At 45.5% G+C, this 20,655-nt stretch overlaps 1 protein-coding gene across 3 annotated transcripts in view; it reads right to left on the minus strand.

Annotated features, from left to right (window-relative positions):
- Positions 1 to 20,655, minus strand: part of AFAP1L2 (actin filament associated protein 1 like 2) — a 921,662-nt gene that overhangs the window by 391,403 nt on the left and 509,604 nt on the right. The window lies entirely within an intron of this gene.

Raw genomic sequence — 20,655 nt, forward strand, 5'->3', positions numbered from 1 at the left:
GGTGCGGTTGCCGGAGATGGGAATGAGGATTTGTGTGTCGACTGCAAAGTTACTGTAGATGATTCTGAGGGAGTCAAGCAGATCGAAGAGGGGCTTGGTATAGGTGTTGTAGAGGGTGGGGGAAAGGCATGATCCATGTGGGACGCCCAGAGACACTAAGATGGGCTCAGCACCCGTGTCACCAATGAAGACCCTAGAGGTACGGTTACTGAGGAAGGATTTGGTCCAGGTTGTGGCCTCAGCCGAGAAGTGGATGTGGGTACTGAGGTGCTGCCAGAGGGTGTCATGGTCAACCAGGTGAAATGTTGCAGATAGGTCCAAGAGGAGAAAAATAGCTTTATTTACAGAGTCACTGATGTAATCTATATGGATCTTTAGGTCGAGTAGTGCTTTTTCAGTACTGTGTTTTGGTTTGAAACCAGATTGTCTGGTGCCTAGCAGGTGATGCTGTTCTAGGTAGGTTTGTACTTGGGAGCAAGCTATCTGGTCTAGAATTTTAAGTAAAAAAGGCACTGTGAAGATGGGGGGGTAGTTAGTGGGGATGGAAAGGTCGAGTGAAGGTTTCTTTAGAAGTGGTGTGATCCATGCAGATTTTATACTGGAGGGAACTTTGCTCTACATGAATGCAGCAATGACAACGTCTGTGACAATAGATACCAGCGTGGGTGTGCAGAGTTCGACTAAGTGTGCTGAACAAAAGTCACCCTTATAGTTGGATGTTTTGAGGGTGAGTATGGTTTCTAGAACTTTCTCTTGTGTGACAGCTGCAAATGAAAAGGGGGGGCAAAGTGGGTTTGCCTGCAATTGGTCATTCAGGGATCATGAGTGTGGGGGCTTTGGATGCAAGAGCAGCTTTTTGGTCTTGATTTTTCCTCGTAATAATTCAATTTTCTCACTGGGAGTGACTTGAATGTTGGAGCACCATGTTCTGTCAGCCAATGTTGGGGCTGTTATAGGTGTGGGCTATTCTAACTCTCTAAGCATGGGATGGTAAAGAGTTCTTTGGCGTTGGATCCAGCCTGGGTGATCCTGGTCTCATAGGAGTTGGCTTTGAGGGTAATGACTGCTGTTTGTAGGATTTAGCTGCCTTAGTGAGGTTTTTGTGGTTTCAAGGGGAGGGGTGTCTTCTGTGGAGATGCTCTTTGCAGGGCAGCTAGGTCCTCAGAGAACCAGATAGTGGTTGGTTTATGTGGCTTGGGTATTTTTGCTTTAAGTGGAGCGTGCTGATCCATAGTGCGCAGGAGGCTCGGATGATAGCAATTCGCTAAGTAGTATGGCGCTAGTCAAAGGGTAGGCCGTAAGCAAGGTGGTGAGAGTAGGCTTGATGGTATCATGTGTCAGCTTACTAGTGTTGCAGACTAGAATTGGTTTACTGAGTGGGAGTCTAAACTCTATGAGGGAGTGATGTGTCCACGGAACTGAGCTGATTGAGGTGATGGATATAGAGGAATTTGTAATAAGGATTCAATCCAATGTTCGTCATTTGACGTGGGTGGGGGTTTAGACTCGTTGGGAGAAATTCATAACGCTAAGATCTAGCATTAGGGCAGAGGTTTTAGTGTCAGTTGAGTCGTTGAATCCGAGGTTGAGGTCCCCCACGAGGATGCATTTGGTTGTGGGTTTTATGAGCAAGATCTTCAAGAGTGGAATATCTAGGTCAGGTTTACTAGGGAAATTGGGCTGGTGGTATATCAGTAGCCAGTTGAAGGTGGTTTTTGGGTCCGTAGCAAGTGCATGGCTAAGGAGAGCTTAGGTTCTCAGACACTATGGAACTAGGATTCTGTAATAGCCAGGCCATCCAAGTCTTGGTTGATAATAGTGTCATACATTTCGATGTGCTCCTATGGAGCGTGCGTTTATTAAATCGCAGTTTAGTTGAGGTAGTGTTTTGGCTGGTGGTCTGAGGGTTACGTCCTCAGAAGAGCCGTTTGTTCAGTTCATAAAACTTTATTTCAGGACAAAAGCCACAAAAGTACACATAAAAGCAACATATACTAAGATTTCCCCCCTGCACTTACAATACAATCAGAGAGAGAATAAAACAAAAAGGATAAGAATAATCAGGATAAAATCCAAACTGCTTAAGAAATTAATACAACTAATATGCCTCAACAGTGAGAAAACCAAACTCCTGCTAATTGGGGCCCCTTCCACCCTGGGTAAACTAGATGAACAATACCACTCCTTTACAGTTGATAACATCCCTATCACTGTCTCCAAAGTCATTAAGACGCTGGGCGTATACATTGAACCTGACCTATCCATGAATAGACAGGTTAACGCAATTGCCTCCTCCTCAGCGTACCACTCTAAACTCCTCAATGCAGCCAGACCCATTATTTCCTAACCAAACTGCCTCACCATTGCTAGGGCAATAATTGAGTCAAGACTGGATCACTGCAATGCCCTGCTTGTAGGCACCTCCCCAAAAAATCTAGCCAAACTTCAACTGGCACAGAAAAATGCCCTCAGGGCTGCAACTGGCATCTCAAGACGTGACCACATTTCCGAGGTCAGGAGAAAGGTCCACTGGCTCCCCGCTAAGGAGAGAATTACCTTCAAAACACTTGCCCTGGCGCACAAGTGCCTGCACGGTGGTGCTCCACCTTACCTAGCTCAAAGAATCAGCCTCCACACTCCTTCCAGGCCCCCCAGAGTGGCCTATACTAACAGAATCATTGTACCCCTCACCCGCACAGTGCGAGCTGGCAGTACAAGCATCCCCAACATGGCAGCCACTTATTGGAACTCCCTTCCCCCTTGCATTATGGGGATTGATTCCCATGCGACTTTCAGGAAGGCCCTCAAAACTAGACTCTTTGTCTAACAATGTACTGCCCCATGTGTTGTGTAACCTGTATTGAAAATGTTCACTGCTATTTTACCTAATCATGATAATGTGCACTGTAAACTGCAACTAGCTTCTGTATCAAGTATTTCTGCTAGGGCCGCATTCATGTAACCCTGAATCAAGCCTTCTCATAGCGCCTCGATGCCTGAGGGCTGTAGTGCGCTCTACAAATACAAAAATAAAATAAAATAAAATCCACTATTACATTAGATAAAACATGAACCTTGAAAATCCTTGGAGGTACTTCTCCTAGGTGATACATATAACAATGTGGGGCGAGGAGAGTAAATCTCACAGTCTCGCCCACATCAACTAGCTTCAGAAACCCCTCCAATCAACCCCAAACTCTTCCTTCTTAATAGCCGGGCACTGTGTATAAACTGTGCAGTTTCAAAGATTATAAACAAGTCAGCACATTGGCTCAAAAACCTTCGGCCACTGCTGTCTGGCAAATCCCCACCTCTCTCAAAATCGGACTTATATATTTCTTTCTTAACTTAATAGATCCAACGCAAGTCAGCAAGAAATGTGTGCCGTTTGTGTCCTTGGTAGGTAGGGTGAGTGGGATGGGGGTTGGATGGGGCGGGAGCTGAGTGTGCCACATCTGAGCTCTCCTGATATGGGGGTAGAGAGAGTGGGCAGCAGAGTAGGTAGCAGCAGCGTTCTGGTTCTTACATTATAAAGTCTATGAGCTCCCATGCAGGGATAGGTTCAGGACTTTGTGAGTAAGGCATTGTGCTTCCTTCGAGGAGTGGCCAAATATGGGCTAGCTGGAGAGGGGTTGGGCTGGCTGCTTGTGGTGCCTGGGGTTAACCTAGTTATGGAGAGGTAGACCCTGGCGAAGTATGTGTGATCTTCAAGCCCTGGTGGCTTAGAAGAGGTGTTGGCCGAATGGGCATAGTCGCTGGGGGTGCATGGAACAGGTGGGATGCTCCTCTTGGTGAGGCAGGTGGTGGAGTCAGCCAAGTTCATTGTGTGCGGTGTTAGTTTCTCTCACAGCAGTGTGCAGAGTGCTGCAATGCTGACTGAGGGGCCTTTCCAGGTGCCTGATAACGTTTGTTCTAGGAGGGTTATGCTGGGTTTCGGCAGTGTTGTAGGCTCATCCAGTGAGACCGTGATGTTTTGCAGTTAATTCAAAACTGTGGATCCAATATGCCATTTGTGGACGCCAGCACACCCTGGACAACAAATTGTGCCCAGGATTTTCAGAGTGACCACCACTCTTGTTTCCAGAGCAGTGTATTCCTAACACTGCCCCACCAGCCTCCATCATGCAACGCGGAGGGAAACTGTGTAGAAGCTTTACCGCCACATCGTTCTTTTGACGATACTACACGGACAGAGTTACCCTTCACCCCCATCCTGAAGAAGGCCACGCCAACAACTAGCTCCCATCAACCGCTACAGTTGGCCGAAACACTACAGTGTCGATCTGTGACACAACGCCTTGTCCTACCTTTCTGTTTACACATGTTGTTGTGTGTTATGTTTTACGATACCCATGGACCATCAGCAGTCCTGGGCAGCACTCACTCTTGTTTGTATTGAAATGTAGAATTGTCCTTTAGAGATTGTGCACTAATGTGAGGCAAATACCCTCAATATTTAAGAGGTTGGTACGCAGCAGTACCCCCAACTGTTAAAACAAAAACATCTGTCCATTCACTGTTTCCTTGTGAATAAGCAAAACCTTAGTATTTTGCTACTATTTTGAGATTAAATAAATTAATCCATAATCCATAATATTGCTGTTTTGATCTCCCATCCTGATTTTTCTTTTATTACTAATTACCCTCCTGGGCATATCAGGACATAGCCAGGCGCCCTTTATTATTATATATTTTGATTGGGATCATGAGAGCAGGTGGTGCCTTCAACTGGCTTGCCAATTTTGGAGATGGTAAGGGCTGGGGAGGTTTGTTGCCCTTTTTGATACTGACATTGGAAGTTGTCTTGGTTAAGAATGTGTGAGGTGAGCTCTTAGGCCTTAAGTGTTTGGCACATGCAGTGTTTGTGTTAGCTGAATTGTTCGGTGCATGCAGGAATGGTATGACCATTGGTGCTTCAGATGGACTGATTGCTGCAGTGCGCTGAGGGGCCAGCACGTTGAAACAAACATGATGATTTCCAGCCTCTTCCTGGCCAGCCACCAGTGGCCGTGTCTACTGGATCATTCACACCCTTTGGTGTAGCCATGTAGGGCCTTATTACGTGTTTGGCGGTATTCCGGTGGTAAATCCAAAATAATAATTTAGCGGAAATACCTCCACTTTTTTCCTGTACCGCCAAACTTGTAGTGAGGCCCTATATTCCTTTTCTTGCCTACTATATGAACATAACTTTGATGATAATCACCTTGGGGCCTGGCCCGTACTGGCCTGTAAGTACCTGCCACACATGCCAGTATGGCCTGCCCAAGGAAATCCTCATTACCACCCAGGGGCAATGTCTGGGGTGCTAAAGGTTTCTTTAGGGAAAAAAAGTTTTCTTTGATGGAAAGATGAACTCGTGGGGCACATTCCTCTTGCTAGCCGTGCCTGGAGAATCAAGATGCGCTTTGCTGATGAGGTCCAATAAGGCTGAAGCCTCCCTTGTCTCGGGAGGATAGCTCAGGGGCAACATGCTCACCTTGGAAGCAAGACAACACGGAGCAACACAGGATCGATCCCCGGGACCACGCTTAGAAACCTTTGGGTATTAAGCATGTCATAAATAACCCATCATATCATGTCTGAAGGTTGCTTGTGTACCCAGGCAGCGGGATTTGGTCTAGCAGATCTGTCTAGACGGCTACCTTTGGGGGCACAATGAAGGCCGGTATGCATGCATGGGTGTTTGCCTTCTGCAATGACTCAAAAGGTTTAAACACGATGGCATAGAAGCTGCACCAAGGAATGCCCCGTGATTATGAGTAATTCAAATATTTACATCTATCACTATTTGTATTTCATTGTAAAAGGTTTCTGGCAAAGAAACCATTTATATATAGTCTTTGAACATAGGGTCCCCTGAGAAAAGCTCTGAGATCTTTTCACCTAAGAGTCCTTATTAGTGAGATATGACACCTCAGTAGCAACTGTGGAAACAACGGGGGACCCAATATTACCCTTATCCATGGTTTGCAATTCAAGTCTTACATAGCTGTCTCAGTGCCATGTGCTTGTCTAAAGCCTGATTGATGTGTGCCCAAGATGTTATTTTTAACAAGATATTCTTGAACCTGAAGGTATGCGGCTCGATCAAGAATCTTCAATAAAAAAGCTACATTAGTAATGGGCCCGTGGTTAGTGCCAATGTTAGGCTTTTTTTAGTAGGGGAGTGGTCCATGCCTGTTTTATGAGGTCTGGCACATGGCCTTCGAAGAAGAAGCTGTTGATAAACTTTGTGATAATCGGAATCAAAGATGGAGCACAAGCTTGGACCACAATCGCTGGACAATCATCACCTTTATAGGTGGTTGGTTTACGCTGTGCAACAATGCCAGTCATCTCCACTTCCGATGCAGGTCTGAACACAAATAGTCTCAACATATGGTCAGGCATAGTAGCTGGAGATGCAGCAGATTCCTGTAGTCTTCCTGGAGGTCTGGCATTAGCAGCCCCCTTAAGTTTGTTTTTAATGTTTTCCCTAATATTCTGCACCATTGCTTTCTGAGCAAACATACACCGTACACCAGCTTCTGATCATCTTGCCCCACTTAAGCCTTCCAAACCTGGTTCATGTTTGTCAGAACTATGGTTTAATTGATCATCTTTGGGATCTTCATCTCCAACGGCGACATGCAGAGCAGAAATGGCTGTGTTCTTACTGTCCTGTGGCAAAGTTGGGTCTGCGCCAAATCTCTTCTTCTTACCACAAAGCTATCCGTGAAGCTAAGTCTACCTATTTTACACACCAGTTTGAAGTTTCTCTTAATTATCCTAGAGAACCTTTTAGACTGGTGCGCTCCTTGTCCTTCCCCTCTTCGGAGGCTATGCCATCCTTTCAGTCCCTCTGTGACTCCCTGTCGGTATATGTCATGGACACATTTCTGAATATTCAGGCTGGAGTTTGCGCTTCGGGGTTACAGACCGCTGAGTCACTCAGCCTGGTCCATACAGCCAACCTTTCTTATTCATGGTCCTCGTTCCCTGTCTTTACACCACAGGATATTATTAGGGCTACTGCTAAGCTTAAACCCTCTTCTCCTACTGATCCTTTCCCACTTTCTTTGCGGAAAAGAAAAGTCTGCCCTTAATTGCCCTGTTAGTTACACAGGCGGTTAATCTTTCCTTTAGCTCTGGGTTTATCCCTGCTATTCTGAAGTACACTTTGAAGGAAACTTGAGGAAACCCTCTTTGGATTCCTCTGTTTCGTCCAACTTCTGCCCCATTTCCTTACTACCTTTTTTGATGAAGTTGCTGGAATCTCTAGTGGTTCCTCGTCTTAGTTATTTTTTGGGGGACTCTTCCTTCTTTGACCCTTCCAGTCCGGTTTTCGACCTGGTCAGAGTAGAGGGAGTGCTGGTCTCGTTTGTTGACGATCTGATGTGCCTGCAGGACCAAGACAGCGTGGGAGCGTTGATTTTAATCGACATCTCCACCACCTTGGACGCTATTGATCATGTCATCCTGCTGGTGTGTCTTGCTGATGCTGGCCTCTCTGGAGCCATTTCATCCTGGTTTAGTTCCTTTCTATCTAACCGGGCCCAATCCCTCTCTCTTCCACCTTTTCGCTCTGCCCCAACTTCTCCGACTTGTGGAGTCCCTCAAGGGTCTGCCATTTCACCAGTCTTGTTTAACTTCTACATTTAGCCTCTGACCAAGCTCATCCTCTCCCACACCTTCCTATGCTACTCCTACATAGATAACACACAAATCATTGTGTGCCTTGACCTCTCTTGGCTGACACTGCGTCTAAGCTTAGAGCTTGCTTGGCGGACGTGGATGCATAGATGGGCAATAATTGCCTCAAGCAGAATGTTGATAAGACCGAAGTGTTAGTGGTGGGTACTCCTACGGGTATGTATCTCTGGACTCCTCTATTCTGGCCTTGCTCTCTTGGTCCTTTTCCTACCCCTGTACTGGCTGTGAAGGACCTGGGGGTAAAAATCTCGGCCTCTCTTTCTACCAATTATCAGATTTGTGCCAAAGCATCTATTTCCAGTTGACGATTCTGCGCAAGATCCTTCCTTTTATTCCAGCCCAGTTTAGGGATCGGGTGGTTGCTTCCCTTGCCTTGTCTTCACTCGATTATTGTTATTCTCTCTATTTGGCCAAGCCTACCTATCCGATTCGGCGTCTTCAGGTTCTGCAGAATTATGCAGCTAGAGGGGCTACTGGGTCGCTCGCATATTACCCCTGTATCGCGTGACCTGCACTGGCTCCCTGTGGTTAAACACATTCAATTTAAATTATTGTGCTTGTTCATTGTGCTTTTATGGTATTGGCCCAGTATATCTGCAATAAAATGTTGTCCCTATTCCTCCTCGGGCTCTTCACTTCGCCGATGCCTGTTTGGTTCCTCGTGTTAAATATTCTTGTATTGGAGGTCGAGCGTTTTCCATTGGAGCTGCTAAACTCTGAAATTTCCTTTCTCTGATAATTCGGACTACTGAGAACTACCTGTCATTTAGGCGATTGATGAAGTCTTACCTTATTTTGTTTGCGAGAGGAAGCATTGTGTGACTGATTCTAGTTATTTTTCTAATAACCTGCTTGTGTTAGGCCAGCTGAATCAGAAATTCTAGTTTTTGTGCTTTTAACTAGATTTTAACTTTTTTTTCAATTAGGATCTTCTGTGCTCTGTTTAAGTTATACTCAGTCACTTAAAAATAAAATATTGTGCTTTTAACTGGATTTGAATTGTATTTTAACACGTTCTCTTAGGAGGTCTGGTTTAGCTTCTATTCCTTACCACCGCCGTTCTTCCTGTGGTCCATTGCTCAGGGACTCATTACTTGATCCTTTGAGACACGCAAGTCACTACAGCACCCAGTGGTACTGTAGTTCTGTGTTGCGCACATAATGGCTGACCGGCGCATCAGCGCCGGCGCGTGATGCGAGCCCGGTCTGTGATGATCAGTGGGGCTCGGGGGTGCCCGTTGCATGCAGGAGTTCGTTCATCCAGGACTCTGTACGTTGTTTTAATACTGTGCACACACACACAATATGAATACTGATGCAAGTAGGTATTTTGATGTGCTTGTAGCGCGCGGAGCAGCACGCAGGGCTGCTATAGTTAAATGCTACCTTGAGGAATCACCTTCCCTTGATGGGAACAGGTGACACAGGGAGTGCCCAATTCAGGATAGCCAGCATATATTCTCAAGAGGTTGGAATTATGGGCAAGACTGCTATGGCTCTAAACATTATGCAGAATATTCCAGAAACGGTCAATATTAATGTGAGAAAAACAGATGCATCTAGTGGGGAACAGCATATGGATGGTACAACCCCACACTAAATACAGCAACACAAAGTATGGATGGGGGTGTGAAGCAAGTCGCCCAAGAAGTACAAGCTATGAATATATGAAGAGATAAAGGGACCTGTGGTAAATTAAAAAAAAACAATTGTCAGCAGAAAATAGTGCTTCTAAATACCTGGTCTCTTCTTAATCATGCCTTGGATGTGGCCATATACATTACTAACCAGGACGTTGATATTTGTGCTATTACCGAAACGTGGTGTTTTGACACAGCAGAACCCACTCTTGTGCTGGCTGTCCCTCACGGCAACAGCATTCAGCGCCAGGACTGACAGGAGGGTAAAGGAGGGGGAGTTGCCTTCATTTTCAAAACATATCTTGATGTATGGGAAATGGAAACATTGGGTGTGGTGGGGTGTGAAATGACAATACTAAAAATCAGGACAGATGCTGAAACTGCCTTCAATCTGGTTCTAGTCTGTAGACCCCCGTCTACCATGCCTGAGTTTGCTAATCAACGGTGTAATATCCTGCTACCGCTTCTCAAACCCAACACCAAAGCGTTTGTCCTAGGAGACTTTAATTACGGGTTGGGTAAAGAGAATAACTCTCAGGCTAGGTTTCTTGAAGAATCACTAGCAAATCTGGGCTTTGAGCAACTTATTAAATCCCCTACACACAAGGAAATATATGAGATTGGGTGGCCATGCATGAGGCTATCACAACTGATGTGAAGGTATCCCGTTGTCCGTGGTTGGATCATTACTTCGTTCACTTTACTATAGTGTGTGTAAAACAATTCAAGATAAAGGAGGTGAAAAAGTTTCCATAGTGTCCAGGAATGTGAAGATATTGACGAAGAGGCTTTGAACTGTGGCTCTTGCCATTGGGGGAGCAGGTCAAGAATCTTACATAGGCAGAAGATATTATGAAAGCTTATCAACATACCAATGAAGAAGCAACCAATAGAATAACCCCTTTGAAGATGAAGCAGGTCGTTTAAAGAATGGGCAATTCTTGGTTTCCCACAGATCTCCAAAAACTTAAATCGTTAAAAAACTAGTGCTTTTATACCTGGAATATTATTCAAGATAGGGCGGCACATAAACAAGCTTCCAAAACATTTTAAAAAGCTGTAATTGCAGCAAATAAATATCTTTTGATGTCAGGATTGACAAAGCTCATTCAGAATCAAAAGAATTATTTAAGATTTGGAGAGAATTAGAACATCCATGTTCCAATAAAGCCGACACTATCGTGAAAGATGTGGTCTGGTGCACTTCCATTCAGAAAGCCATGTTAGGTAAATTGAAGGGTATCAACAGCCATAACATACAGATTAGCCAGATGTCCAGCAAAGCAGCCATCTTGATATCAGATGTAGATGTTTGTACATCCAAGAGACTACCTAATCAATTCAATTTCGAACCTATGTGAGAAGCAGCACTCGCCTTAATCAATGAAAAGCTCAAACCTACTAATTGTAAAGGGGATGCTTGTCCTCCCATGGTTATTAAGGCGTGTTCCACTACCTTGAAAGGTATTTTCTGCACCTTTGGTAATGCTTCATTTAGGAAGACCTTTGTTCCGATAAATCTGAAAAAAGCATGGATTACCCCACTGCTAAAAAAGCCAGGTTAATGTCCAGAGACACCAACTAACTACCGGCCAATCGAAAACACTCTGTTTTTTCTAAGAATCTTAGACCTGGTTGCCTATGAGCATCTGATGGACCCTGGGATCCTTAACAAATGGCATTCTGGGTTCAGTCAGGGGCGTGGGACAGAAACGGCCCTGCTCGACCTGAAGTCCAAACTGCTTCAGACCATGGACAGAGGGCAAACTGCTGTACTCATGCTCCTTGATTTATCCACGGCTTTTGGCCTGATGGACCACAGGCTGCTGGCCAACCGTCTAAAGGATGTGACAGGGTTCTCGGACAATGCCGCCCTCTGGATTAGCTCTTTTTTTATCAACTGAACTGCTGGTGACGGGTATGCAGTAAAGAGGCAGTGGCTGAACCGTCCCTCCTGGACTAAGGGGTGCCACAAGGGGCTTGTTTGTCCCCCTCCCTTTATAATATTTTCACGGTTCCCTTCTTCGACCTCCTGGAAGAAAATAAGATTGGCTTCACGAGCTATGCAGATGACACACAGTGTGTCATCCCACTGTCTGGCTATTACCGAGAGGATGAAGAGTGTTAACAGAATATACAATCTTATTCAAACCTGGATAGTAAGTGACTGCCTTTCTCTAAATAAAGAGAAGACTGTACTGATGATGATAGGCACGGAGGCCAAATACGGAATATGGGCAAGGAATGTACCCATTTTATAGTAGCAGGCTCTGACATCAAAACTAAAAGATAAAGTGAAGACGTTGGGAGTCCATTTGGACAAGAACTTGAATATGCGGCCCCATGTGGCCAGCCTAGTCTCGTCTACTGCCTATCACATTAAACTGTTAGCGCAGATTCGTCCCTACATTTCCCAAACTAGTTGTGAGACATTAGCCAGGGCTATCACAGCTTCAGATTGCAAATTATGCAAAACAGCGCTGTTAGAGTGATTATGGGCCACAGGAGAAGGGTCCATATGCCAGAACACCCAAAAAAGTGCATTCTCTGTCAAGTTTTTCGTTAAAAAATATTCAATATATGTTCATTCTTTATAAAATCATTTGGTATAAATACATGTAACCACTGTCAACAACTTCCCTCAATAGGGCTTCTTGTAGCCCAGCACCAGTGAATTCCCAGTGTGGGAACACTGATTATGCCGCCCGTTCAGATTTCAGGCGGAGCAAAACAGATGGATCTTCCATCGTTCTTAAACTGGTTGATAGTCCACAACAAGGGCTAGAATTGACAGCCTATGTCCATCTTGAGAGCTCGTCCTTGTTTTTAGGAGGTGGGGCTCCTTCAAAGACATTTGAAAACGGAAGTGATGAAAGGAAAAGAAGTTAGTTTGCACGAGAACGAAGGAAGTGGTTGACATTCAGATGCTTGGCTCTGGGTCCTCCTTGGAAAGCATGCCTGCATGATTGTGCCCCATCTAGCTGGCATAGAACATTGGTAACGAATGGTACAAACCTTAGCATGCCCACAAGAAATTCCATGCCCCAAGACAGCAGACAGCAAGGCCTGGCACGAGAAGCAGCTGCGCCCCGATCGAGGGCAAGAGATTTACATCCTGCGTGGTTCAGTGGGAAAACCTGGCGCAACAAGCACCTTTACCTGTATCGAGGGAGAGATTTCATTGACGCACTTGACAGGAAGGCCCATAGAAAAATACTGAAACATGCCCTCTCTCCCACGATGCAGGTAAGGTTCCATATATATATATATATATTTATTCTACTCCATAAGGATAAGGAGATACCTAGAATACAATACAACACCTAAAAAGGAACTTGTGGTCTAGTCGCTAAAGCAAAATAAAGAACGTGTGTTGAAGGCAGCACAGTTCCTTAAAGGAGGAGTGTGCAGTAAGTAGCACCTTGGAGCGTACTTCATGCGCAGAATGGAATTATCATAGTAGATGACATTGGACTCAAATAAACGGACAGACTCCAAACATATGGCAAGGTCAGCTCTGATAAAGTAGGGAAATCGGGTGGCCATGCAAAATTCAGCTCACTCTCATCTAAGTTTTGATTACACAAAGATATTATACTTCAATGTATGTCAGCTACGACATCATCCTACCTGGCAAACAGTAAAACCTTTCGAGAGGAGGGATTGGTTAAGGGAACATATATATTTATTTTAATTATTGTATTTATTGTTCACTTGTTGGGCGCATGGACAGCAAGTAAATTCTATTTCAATGCACCCACAGGGCATCAGGGAGGGAACGTGGGAATGAAACACATTAAAATACACAACAATATTAAATACAGTGGAGGGAAAAAAGGACAAACCTACTATGCATTGTGAGTATTCAGAACATGCAAGTGTAGCAAGGAAGAGGGCAGTGGGGGTAGGTGCTGGGGTGTCCATCCATGCTCGTGGGTGAGCCACAGATGAAGTGCATGGAATGGTAAGTGCTACACAACCTGGAGACGCGTTGGGTGGAAAATGTGAACCTGCCGGGCGGAGGGTGAGCTGAGGCAAGTGCTAAAGGTAGACAGAAGCTGGGGCGATTGGGCGAGGGAGGACAAGGGCCCAGTGGATGCATAAGGGCCCCAGACAACAATCACAGCAACTGTGATTAGCAGAGGAGAGAAGAAGAGAAGGAGGACGTAAAGAGGAAATTCTCGAGGAACTTCCAGAATTTAAGACAGTCCTGTTTATGGCGAAGAGGGAGGGGGAGGCTGTTCCATAGGAGGGAGCCAGCTGAGGAAAGTGATCGACCTACTGCCCTCTCTTTATCAAAACACTTTACACATGAAGAGTTGGTACTAGAAGAACGCAGAGATCTAGAGGGAGAGTATTTAGTAAGAGAGAGTTGAAGATAGTGTGGTCCCCGGCCCCAGACAGCCTTGTGGATGATGCAGAGGAATTATGAAATTCATCTCTGCAGCAACTGGGAGCCAGTGAAGACTTTTTAGAGCCGTAGAGATGTGGTCCCTGGGCTTAAGGCCAATGGTCTTGCTGCCCTATTCTGGTTTAGCTGAAAGGGCCGCAGAGTGGAAGAAGGTAGATTCAGGAGGCTATTGCAATAGTCAAGCTGACCGAGAACCAGGGCTTGGGTAACATTGAGGTTCTGGGGGAAAGTGAGAAAAGGGAGCATTCCTTTGAGAAGGAAGTGCTGACAGTGGGACTTCTGGAATATGTCTTGAATGTGAGGGAGGAAGGAGAAAGAGGAGTCGAAGATGACTCCAAGGTTTCTGGCTTCAGAAGAAGGAGCAGGGGGAGAGCCCATGAAGGAAGGCCAGAGTGAAGGGAAGAAGGAGGGAGCAGGGGTCCCAATGAGAAGGATCTCAATTTTACTGGCATTAAGGCAGAGATTGTTGGAAGTGCACCAGGACTGGATGGCAGATAGGCAGTCAGGGATGATGGGAGCTGCAAGAGGGTCAGCAGGAAGTTTGAAAACGAGTTGTCTGTCATCTGCATAACACTGGATATTGGGGTAGAAGGAGGAGATGAGGAGTGCCAGCTGAGCCAGGTAGATGTTAAAGAGCCAAGGGGAGAGGATAGAACCCTCGGGGACACCACAGGTGGAGCAGGAAGTAGGAGAGGAGGAGGTGCCCAGTATGACTTGGGAAAAGTGTTCAGATAGGAAGGAGGTCAGGCAGTCCAGTGCTCATTCCAGCGATACCAAGGCTATCATGAAACCTTTGTATGAGGATGGAATGGTTGACCATGTCCAAGGCAGAGGAGAGATCGAGTAGGTTGAGGACAGCTAGGGAGTTGAAATGCAGAGATGCGAGCAGTTCTTCTCGAGTGTTCAGAAGAGCAGTTTCCATACCTCTAGTATAAGTGTTAATAACATGTGTGGCAGCCCCTTATCTAGTAGGCATGCCTCAATCTAGCTCTAAATATGTAGAACACTGATTATGAAAAATAATAATAGTGGATTGGCTAGTGTAACACTGTATAGCATAGAGCTATATAGCCACTCATGATTGCTTGGCATACTCTCCCAACCTTGGACATTCGGCTCGTTAGCAGCATTGAAAAGAAGGAAACCCAGGTGCAGAGAACAACATCAGACCACTGCCCACATTGATCAATTAGCCTACCATCTCTCGTCAGTTAGACCATGAACCAAGGCTTCACCTTTATAGTTGGCCTTGCTGACTGTTTTCTTCTCTGGGACTTTCAAGGGAGTGTAGGTACATCGCTACCTTCATCTGGGGCCTAATGAATAGACCTTGTTTTCGAGTCTTGCATCACGTGTCAGCAGACCACCAATTTGTCCATTTTGCCCGCTATTTACTGCTATTTGATTTAATAATGCTGGGTGCTATTACTCCTCTTGGCCTCTAGAGACTTGATTGCTCCGTCCTGCTTGTGCCTTCTTCACTTTTAATTGTCCAATATGTTTTGCTTCTGCTTAATCTAAGCAAAATGTACCCTTCATTCATAGTTTATCCATGTTGACTCCCTTTGTACCTTCCAATTATTTCTTGATTTATCATTGTTAGTCTCAGCCAAACAGATTTTATTTGTTTCTTGCATGAAGCTGTTTTTGGCAGCATTTCTGATCTACAGTCCTGGTTTGTGACTGAGGTAGTTTTGACACAATCCGACGTCTATCTTTCAATCATGGCCCCTTTCCTGACGTTATAGTTTCTACTGCAGCAAGCTTCTATGTGACTCATCCACCTTGCGTTCCTGCGTATATACATTTACTAATCGTCTGGTTACTTATCCTTTTTGTGTATATGGCTTGCTTGTACATATGTTTACTTTGTTTCTTCAGTTACATCTTCATTCTTAAAGTATTTTCATATTGTTTCAGTATGTCATCATCTCTTCTCCTTATGACATAACTATACCCTGGTCTGACTTCATTTACAGCTCTTGTCCGTCCGGTGTATGCCAACATCCCTCCACCACTTCAGTGCGAGGGTACAGTCAATATGGTTGAGTGCATAGCGTCTCTCATATCTTCGATACGGTATTGGGCTAATACTTGGTGTCATACACACTATCTTCTTGCTATTCTTCCAGTATGACAGAGGTGCGGGGCGGGCACTAGAGATGAGGTCAGCTGCTTCGCTACAGGCGATTTTATCCACCAATGAGCATACTCCCATGGGACAGGCAGACAACTCATGATGCGTTGGCGCAACAGGCACTGCTCCCTTATGACCTGACACCAGCACTCTAGTATCTAAGTGATCAGGAGGAGGAAAGATATAGAAGCCATAGGATCACAGGAAGAGAAACACCTGCAAATGATCTAAACATTATCTGTAGGGCCCAAAGTACGAGACATAATATATGAACTACCTGAAGATGAAATAAACATGTTCAAAGACCTTAAAAGGAAATTAAATGAGTACTTTGCAGCTCATGCCGACATTGATTATGAACGACGTGCTTCACACCACAAAATAGCACAAGGGAAAAAAACATGGACGATTGTATAATGAGTCTGAGAATGAGAGTTAAACAATGGATTACATCGCTACTAAAAAGAGGGAGAATTAAAATCACAAATAATTGCAGGATGCGAATATTTTTGGAAGAAGCTCCTACGAACAACCAAGTCTATAAAAAAATATTGACGATGGCAGGCACTGGCATAACAATTGGAAAACATGGCATTGTTGCATCAAGTCTCATCAACTCATCAGCTGGCCGACTCTGCTACAGGTGTGGATATGAGTTTCCCCATAAGGGTCGATACCCAGCCATAGGACGATCATGCAGGGTGTGAAGGAAAGAAAATTGCTTCAAGGCAGTATGCCGGGTGTTCACATTCACCATATCCACATCACAACGTAAGGGGAGCCCCCCTCAAAGAGAACACGTCACGCCGTCCCACAGAGAAGAGAGAGGTGGAGGACGATCACCAGAAAGGTTTCTTTACCGCAACTCCGGCAGACAGTAGACACCGGTGTGCTCTCTCTTGGTGCCGCTCAGGCAGAATGGGGTTTTAATCGAATTGATACACACTTATCTGATGCTCTTTTGTATCAAATGGCAACAATTGAAACAATGTTTCTATGTAAAGCCGTGCAGCGCTCGTATTCTGCTCACAAAGTAACAGATAAACAAACCTCGCCTTTAGTAGGTGCAGCAATGCACTCTACATTGTGCAGCCCTACAGCAAGTTCGTAAAGCAGATACATCCTAACTGAATTGTGAAGAGTTTTGTTTACCGATGCTAGTGCACAGGGTTGGAAGCACGCTTTCCAAAATGGCGCTGGGCCAACAATTTCCAATAAGCATCACAGGTTAATGTGGCCTGGCCTCTGTGGGAAGGCAACGGGAAGACCAGTAGAAAGAGGGCAAGAGGCAAGAGCACAGCTCACCCACAAGCCTCCTGGACAGCGGGATGAGTTGTGCTTACCTACACTCTGCTCGCTTTAAGGGTGTGCTATATGACTCAGGGCCTTATTACAGGTAGGGTGGCAATGCTAAAAACAAGTTACCACCTAGTTACAGGTTGGGGTCGCATGAAAGATCTACAGCATGGGGTATATAGAAAGGAGGGCATGGGTATTTTAAAAATAGACTGTATTTACAGTTACTACTAGAGCTGTAAGGAGGACCTTAGCATTCATTTGATATTCGCACCCAGGGAAGAGCACTCAGACAATTGGGTGCATTGAAGCGTGGGCGAGAATGGGCAGTGTACACCCTGCATTTTACCAGTCAACCAAAGCCCTTCCCCGGGTGCTGCCAATTCTTTTCAGCACTTTCGCTCTATGCCTGCCTGCCCTTCCCCCGCCTGTCCCCGCCCACCCCTCATCCATCCCCCACTTACCTGCAGCGCTCCATCGGGGGTCGGCTTCTTCCTGTCTGCAGCAGGCGGCCACGTGGTAATAGAAAAGGCACGTTGTCACTTTTCTATTTACTATGTCAGGGCCATCTGTTTTTTCTTTCAGTCTCCCATTAAAAAAGAAGAAAAACAGTTAAACTATTTGCACCCCCCCCCCCCATGAAACCCCCGGGTGTAAATAGCTATCACCCCTTTGTCGGGACTCAGGAGGCGTACCAGACCGAAAATGTCCCCGATTCCACGGCGAGGCCCTCTCTTTGCTCAGCATGCCTAGGATCGGGCTGGTAGTCCGTTACCATCCTGGGTCGTCCCCGAAGTGGGGGTGATTGCAATATAGAGGATCTGAATACATAATACTGTAAATTACCGTTTCCTTGTGCTTGCGATATACACCCCCCCCCCCCCCAACACTCTGGTGATGCATGATATATGGGAAGGATGTTCCATAATCACAGAGGTTGGCAGGAAAAGTTGTGTGTGCCCCACTTTATACAGTTCACCCTGGGGATAAGGAACAGACTGTCACCAGCAGAGTAAAGGCAGCAGAAAGAGTAGTATTTAGCATATTTTTCAGACAGAAAAAAGGCATTGTTTGGCAATGAGCCTTAGAATATGAGATTGATTTAAATGGACTATGTTTGGCTACCGGGAGCCAGTGCAGCTGCTTGAGTGCAGGCGATGCTTGGGCTACTGGAGGCGGTTTCAACTGAAGTTTGGCGGCATAATTATCACTGCCCTGAGGTTGGATTGTTTCTGTTGAGCCAGCCAGGCTAAGGAGCAGAGCTTTATTCTTGAGATATAAAAGCATTAATAATCAACCCTCTGGGCTGTCTCTTTCCAAACGATTCTCTGCAATTAGGCACTGCCAGGCCCTGGAACCCCAGATTCCCAGAGCACGGCCAAAGGCTGCATTCAGTACATTTTATAGCCAGAAAAATGGCATTCATTGGTGATAAGCCTTATGTTATGACTTTATTTCGTTTAGAAAGTGCTGAAGGCCCAAAAGCATTACAGTGTTATAACGAAGTATTGTAATAAAAGTTTATAATTGATCAAAAAGCCCTTTTTAACGGTTCTACGTTTATTTTTTTAAAGTCTACACTTTGGTTGTGCAATTATGAATTCGACAGGTTTTTTTATTTAAATGGCGTGTTCCCGTCCATGGCCCCCTTGCCCACATCACAATCCGCTCACCCCACCACTCACCCTCTATCCCCATATACACCTACACATGTGATTGGCTGCTTTCGACCAAACGTGCATGATCAAAGTGTAGTGTTACAAAAGAAAGTCTCTTTAAACACGTAATACCTCCTTAGGCAACAAGCCCAGAGTTGCGGGGGCATTACCTGACGTGGTAATGCCCCCGCGGCGAGGGGCTTTTTGCCATTAGTACACATTACGCACATTAGACCGGAGTACTTTTTGGTTGCGAGACGCGTTGGGTTTCGCAGCCGTAAAAAAAATAATAATGGGTGCCACGGACTGGGAAATGTAGTCTGTTCTCCCTTTCCGTGATGGCCATAGTAAACAAAGAAAATGGCCACCATGAAACGGGAGAAGGGACTACACGTAGTCCCTTCTCCCTTTCCATGGCGGCCATTGAAGTAAATAAAAAAAAAGGTAAACAAAAAAAATGGCCACCATGCGAGCATATGGAAGAAGGTATCCATTAAGACAACCATATCGAATGCACCCTCGATTTGATGACAGCATACAGGAGGAACTCCCTAAAGGAATATGAGAAAGATGAACCGATGACATCATAAGAAAGTGAGCATGACGTCCAGAGATGCTGAATGAAGATGATGTATGGATCCTAGAGGACAAATGACGAAGTAAAGATTCGAGTGAACTATCAAAGTGTAAAAGAAAAAGTTGTTAACATAGTGCTGCACAAAACAGAAGTTTATTGAATGTGCAGATGCTGAAACGCAAGATAGATTAAGCCATCGTACAGGCAAGCTATAAGTAGCGAGTAGAATGCAGGCGAAGCCGCCATTGTACGGAAACTGGACATTGGTATCATGAAATAGTAAGCCAAAGAATCATTGAGAATAAACGAAAAGCTGTAACGCAGTAGAATTGCAGACTAGTGGAGCTGCGTGGAGAGGCTGTCTGGCCTGAAGTCAAGAACTGAGAAGTCGAGGTCAGCTATCTACGCTGAAGAACGAGTGTGCGCAGGATGAATCCTCTCACAATAAGGTGCAAGAAAGAACACAAAGGATTCTAAGTTGTAAGTCATTTAAAGCATTTAAAAGCTTGCAGAATGAACAAAATCGTGGTCTCTTATCACGCAGGTGCTAAGAGGTGAGGGGTTTGGGGAGCGGGTAAGGGAGCACTGGCTACCCAGGTTGCACAGAATGCGGGATTGTACCATAAAATACTGCTTGCGTGCCGTGCATCCTCAGTGGCCAGCAGCACCCCCTCCCACCTTGTGGGAGAGCTGGAAGAGGGGCAGAGTGCCCTTTAGTGTAAAATAATCTTAGAAGGCCCTTTTCACAGCTGCATTTACCGGAGGTAGGGTGAGTAGCGCCTATTGAATACGACCCGTAGGTTCGCTCCGTTCACGGAAGGTCCGAGGCATGTCAGTGAAGGTGGCCAAGTGAAAGGCCCAAGAGGTGGCATAATAGAGCCTCCGCCATCTTTCCATTGAGGCAAAGCCAGTTTTGTTGCACCCATTGTTGGTCTCAACCCAGCACTGTGTGACGGGCTGACAAAAATCTGATAATCCGCCATATTGCAGTGGGTTTGGGCTTCATCTGAGCACACATGATAATCGGCATCCATGATATGGGCAGGTGTCAGCATCACTACATGGAAGTGGATGGGGCATAAGGTCGCATCTTGTGCAGCTTTGCAGGTGATATCATTGGTTGCGGATAGAATGGAGCCTAACGTGACTTGATGGGTGAAACGATGTGTGAAAAATGAGAGGGAGGAGGCTGGCTTGACAGTCAGCTGGCTCATTTATCTTCGAATGATAACACAGTTGGT

The sequence above is a fragment of the Ambystoma mexicanum genome, chromosome 8 (assembly GCF_040938575.1).
Source record: "Ambystoma mexicanum isolate Mex_15411 chromosome 8, UKY_AmexF1_1, whole genome shotgun sequence".
Lineage (NCBI taxonomy): Eukaryota > Metazoa > Chordata > Amphibia > Caudata > Ambystomatidae > Ambystoma > Ambystoma mexicanum.